The sequence below is a fragment of the Physcomitrium patens genome, chromosome 14, assembly GCF_059467195.1.
Source record: "Physcomitrium patens ecotype Gransden chromosome 14, ASM5946719v1, whole genome shotgun sequence".
NCBI classification, from domain to species: Eukaryota; Viridiplantae; Streptophyta; class Bryopsida; order Funariales; family Funariaceae; genus Physcomitrium; species Physcomitrium patens.
Genome location: NC_143423.1, coordinates 5,909,945 through 5,916,008, shown reverse-complemented (window position 1 = coordinate 5,916,008; position 6,064 = coordinate 5,909,945).

Sequence of the window (6,064 nt, the reverse complement as noted above, 5' to 3'; positions counted from 1 at the left end):
TTTCTTATCTTTTGTCAATAGCCATTCCAGTTTTTCTTTCAATATACATACTTGTTTATTTATATTTTGTTACCTTTCTTTGAGTGAAGGCTCACTTGTCTAAATTATTTTTTTATCGAGTTCTTGTCCTTGACAAAAGGTTCTTTTGTAGAATTCAATATCACTTGCAACATACAAATGTATAAGTTTTATTTTAAAAGCATTAAATAATAAATTTGATTGCTCATGATTTAAAGGTGACATGCTTGTAGACCTTCTTTAATACATAATTTGAGGTTACTCAATTGACATCTTGGAAGATTTAACCATAAGAAGTTGGATTATCAATTGTTAAGATGTACATCTTTTTGTAAGAGAGTTGTACCACATGTTCCTCACAATATTACCTTATATTATATTTGTATATTAATTTTATATTTATAAATAATTTTTTTACAAAATTTTACCTATCTGATATTAAAATCTTATTATTTTTTAATTTTTTTCTATAAAGTTTATTATAAAAATATTTAATTAAATATAATTAAATATAATTAAATATAATTATTTTAAATCCATGGTTTATTAAAATAATAATAAAAAAATCAAGTTTTTGTCATCATACTTATATTTGTCCTTCCTTTGATGAAAGATGTTTAGACTTTTGATACATTGTAAGTCTTGATTAATTAATTAAAAACATTGGATATACCTAAAATTGTGTCAAAAAACAAACAAACAAACGAACACACACACACAACACAAACAAAAAAAACAAAACAAAACAAAATAACAACAGCAATTCTAAAGAGGCACAATGATGCTCACAAAGAAAGAGGGTTAGGCAAAAGAAAACCTCATGGCTACAGAAGGAGAAAGATTGAGCAGGAAGGTCAACACAAAAACCCAGTTTTAGTAAAAGTAGTCAGGTAGGGTGCTTCAAATTGATAGGGAGTGGAGCAACGGGTTTGAGAGAGGGGGCAGATTTGAATGGAATGAAAAGCAAGATTTTGTGCTACCCAGCCAGCAACAACAATGGAATGTTGACGGATATGGGAGATGATGCGCCATGCGTGAGCAGCATTAAAACCAAAAAGAGGGAGGGGAGGGAAGGCTACGCCACCTCCTCTCGCCTGTCGTGAAATCCGAGCTTGTCAGCTCGTGTAGATTCAAAGCAGATGCTAAGACAAGATCACATTGGAACACAACCCAACCGCAGCCCCATTCATGGTATCGGCAGTCTTTCTAGATTTAAGACCAGCTCAATTCAAGACAAAAGTTCAAAATAAAGTTGCTTTGTCTGGATGCCCCGCGATCACCTCGGATCGACTGCTCCACACCACTCAAGCTCAGCAAAACATCCGTAGAAACCCAATCCACTGCGTGCGACTGGGTCGATAGCACAGGCTCCTATGCGAGAAGAAAAGAGTTCAGCTGCAATGGCCTCGTTCTTGCTCCCCGCACTGGCATGTTGGTTCAGCTTATTTACTTATTTATTGATTTTAATGTGCTTTCCAACAAAAAAAAAAATGAGTGTCACTTGATGCTTCATGATAATGGATGTTATAATACAGATTCGTAGTGCTGTAGAGCAGGAGAGATCTAAGAGCAAGGACACACCCAGAGACTAAATTTTGTACCTCCTAAGTTTCTACTACATCATGCACGATTAGACCGCATTGTGGAACAGTGGCATGCTGGTTTGGGGAGCACCTGCCTCGGAGTCACGGTATATTCCTTGGCTCTCTAATGTCTGGCTGTTGTTCGTAAGTACTGCGGCCACGTAGGATTCTGTTCACTGAATGGTGTCCACTGAATGAATGTATCAGTTCGTGTCACGTTCTCAGTTTCTTGAATGAACACGTGATACGAACAGAGACATTCATTTAGTGGACCCCTAATGGGTTTTATTCCTCATATGAGGTATTAAGGAGATTCACATTTAATTTTTTTCTTTTTTTTGTATATATATATATATATATATATACATATGTAAGAAAATATTAAAATGATCTGCCCATTTTCTAAATCAACCCACTTTATTGTGGAAAATGAGGGGAATTGAGATGAGAGCTCAAAACAAGGAGGGAAAGGGGTTACAATGATAAAGGTTGAGAATAGTGTTGTGTAGTAACATAGCCATTAGGTAAAAGAGCAAAAGAAATATTATATTATAGAGGAGTTTAAATGGAAATATTTTAGCAAATTAACTTATAAGTATAGATAATAAATAAGGAAGTAGTAAAAATTAATAAGTGTTAATGTTGCCTTCTTATAGAAGAGACTTCTATTTACTTCATAGGAGAATAAATGAGCCAAATTAAAGTAAATGAGAAAAAAATTAATATAGGCCTCTTTAGGTAGGAGTTAAGTTTTAGTAAAAATTACCTCAAAATATGAAGAATTGATACCCAAAGTGGATTAGTTGTGAACCAAGGTCAAATTAAACCTTGAGGCACAAAATTGTATACATAAGGTGATTCCAAGGTTCTTTGGTTGATTGAAGAGCGAAGTTTGAGAGCAAACTTATGAGAGGATTTTTAAGAGTTAGCTCTATATGAATTATAGGCATATTGAAGTTTTGAGGGCTTTTTAAAGTAAAATATACACTCAGTGGATTTGGATTTTAAGAAATAAAAAGAAGTTTAAAGACTAGAGAATCTTGTGAATGTTGTAGCATATTTACAAATAAAATTTTATCACTCTATCATTTTGCTTGTTTTAAATGTGTTTGTAAAATTTTATGTCAATCAAAAAATTAGATAAATGATTATAATAGTATGTGTAGGTTATGGTCATGAATATTTGAAATTTAGGATCAATGAGGATTTTCGTGATCTTGCAACATCTACCAATTTGATTGAAGCAAAAATTGGTGAGTGATATTTGAACTTAAAAATCTATACACCAATTTTTTTTTAAAGTAATTGAATGGTTCAACAAGAAGAAATTGTTGTTAGAAGATCAACATCCAGGTTGGAGAAGGAGGGCAATTGACATTTTAGTGGTTTAAGAGCTTTACTTTTAAACTGGTGATTTTAATTTTCTTCAAATTTTGTATGCTTATCAATTGTTTGTAGATTGAAATATGAATAAAATTTTAGTTAAGATAAATAATTTAATTATTATTTATTAAGTTTTTAAAATAGCTATAGAAATTGGTTTAGATTTTCTTGAAATTATCTTGGATTATTTAGGATTTATTTAGGATTTAATTAGTATTTCATTAATATTTATTTAGGACTATATTAAATTTGGTTATGATTTATTTAAGGATTATTTAGGATTTATTTAGGATTTCTAATTTTAATATGTATTTAAAATTCTTATTATTTCTTTAATATTTTTATTTTTGTAATTCTTTGAGATTTCTTAATTATTATATTAAATATTAATTTATGATTTATTTATATTTTATTAATTAAAAATATTAAATTTCTTTTGGATTGGTTAAAATTTTATTAAATTTGTTAAGGCTTAATTAGAGCTATTCAAGATTCTATTAAACTTGTTAAAATCTTCTTGTTGCATTTTCTATTTGCCTTCCAAAATTAGGTGCAAGGTGCATTCTCAAGCAAGAATTCATATTATATGACAACAAGAGAAGCAAGGGCTAAAAAAATAAGAGGTAGAGATGAGGGCCATGATTTTAATGATGATTTTTGAGATGATCTGTTTTTCTAATGATGGTAATGTTACAGTAGATTTATTTAGTACATAGATGGATCATTTTAATATACATATATATATATATATATATATATAAAATAAAATTATATGGTTTTAATAGTGAATCAATGGTTTATTTTTGTTCTACTTATTTTTATTGATTTGTAACACCAAAATTTAATATAATAAAGATACAAAAGTAATATTTATAAATTTAAAGAGTATATTTATGAAGGATATTTTTTAATATCATCTATACTTCTTCAAATAATTTTTAATATTTTAAAAAATATAGTTAAATAGTATATTGAGAAAAATAGTATAATAAATAGGATTTCATAATAGATTATATTATACCATTTGTTAAGTTACAAAAGGTTTTAATAATCGTGATTTTATTCAAATTTTCTTAATTAAATATTTTAAATAATGGATTTATTGTGAAAGAAGATTTATGTAGTAGAAGATTTTTTGATCTAATTAAAATCAGTATTAATAAAAAAAAAAATCCTTAAGTATATATTTAACATATATACCTATTTATTGCTAAATTAAATAAGATATGTTTTAATTTAATTTTTTAATATTTTCTAACTTTATTTAGTAATTATGAATTTTCTAAAAATTACTAATTTTAATTAGATGTTTTATTTAGAAATTCTAATCTTGCAATAATAACTAAAAAATAAAACATTTCTTTATTTATATTAGTGTTATTTAAATCTTGAACATCATTTATTTTATTTTTATATTAAAATCTAATAATGTATCTATTTTATATATGATTTATAAATCCTTTTATATTAGTAAAAAACTTCAATTATTAGACTTTCAAAATTATAAACTCCACCAAATATCTTTGTCATTTAGCACATGCTATGATTTTTTGTTTATTTTTTTTTACCATGACATTTATCAAATATATTTAAAAGATTTTTTTTTTAACTTAATTGAATTTTTTATAGACTTAAAAAAAAATCTAATCTTCTTAGATCATCTCTTCATGAAATATCACCACTATAATAATTTAAAATTTAAATATATATTCTATAATAATACAAATCAAATAGATTGATATAAAAAATTGAATCAATATACTATCATGCACATAATCAATACTAGTAATTACATAGATAAATAGAGCTAAATAGAAGTAAATAAAAGTAAGTAAAATTTTTAATATCTTATGGAGAAGCTTCTTAAATATTTTATAGATGTTGATTTGACTATATAGTATTAATAGATAATTGATAGCTTGAAAACTTGGCCAACAAGTTGGCCCAAATTGTATATGCTAACCACTTGTGATAGGAGTTGTTGATGTGGCCCACATATAGGAAACTTGCCTTGCAAATTAGATACATTTTTTGCAAATTGGACTTGTGTAGGAGGTCTTATTAAATATCCCATGCATCTCTTAATTAGATAATATTTATAGATGCAAGAGTGAAGCCTATGTCATTCTTGTCAATGCCTTTTTTTTGTTCTTAAAAATGAGTAAATCACCTCACTTCTTTTCTTGTATTTTAAAAATTACAAACTAACTATCTTTAAATTAATTTTTTTAATATTAATTCTTTTTTTTTAAATAATAGATTATCTTTCTTTATAGAAATTTATATTTAATATTAAAATTTATAAATTATATTTTTTTAATTTAATTTATAAATTTACTAAAGCTATATTTTTTATAAAAATAGAAAAAATTATAGATGATATATTTAATAGAAATTAGAAATAAAAATATCATATATACATATATATATATATTTAAATATCCCAAAACATCAAGAATATCCTTATATTCTTGATAATAACCAATTTATTTCTTATTTTTGTGATAATAGTAAATCTATCTTTGAATATATTAAGATATCACCACTTTCTTTTTTTAGGTACATCTAGGGCCCAAACTATATGCTAGGCAAATTTTAGCTTGGCCTTTTTCAATAATTTTTGGCTATTTTTCTCCTATTAATGTTTGTGTGTCAATAATTCCCACTTTCTACTACAATCTCTTTTAGTGCCCATCATCTCCATTTTCACCCTTACTATGGCAAGATTCTATAATTTTATTTTTACATCATTCATTATTACATTTTTTTTCCTATCACCAACACTACAACTTTGTTTGCCTTTATTGCCACATCTAATGCCTTTTTCAATATTATTATCCTTATCTCTTGTATACTCTTAGATATATGTGTGAAGTCAAAGATTAGTGTCAAGTGGATGATCTTGCCCATCTCCATTGCATTCACTACATCTTGCATATCTTCCACCTTTACTAGCTTCCAACTTAGTTTAGCTGGAACATATTGTTGAGAAGTTTATTATTGGTTTGGAGAAGCACAAAGCTTCTTGCTGTAGAGATATTTATTACTTATGTATGTCTTAGTTAGTTTCTATCCTCCTC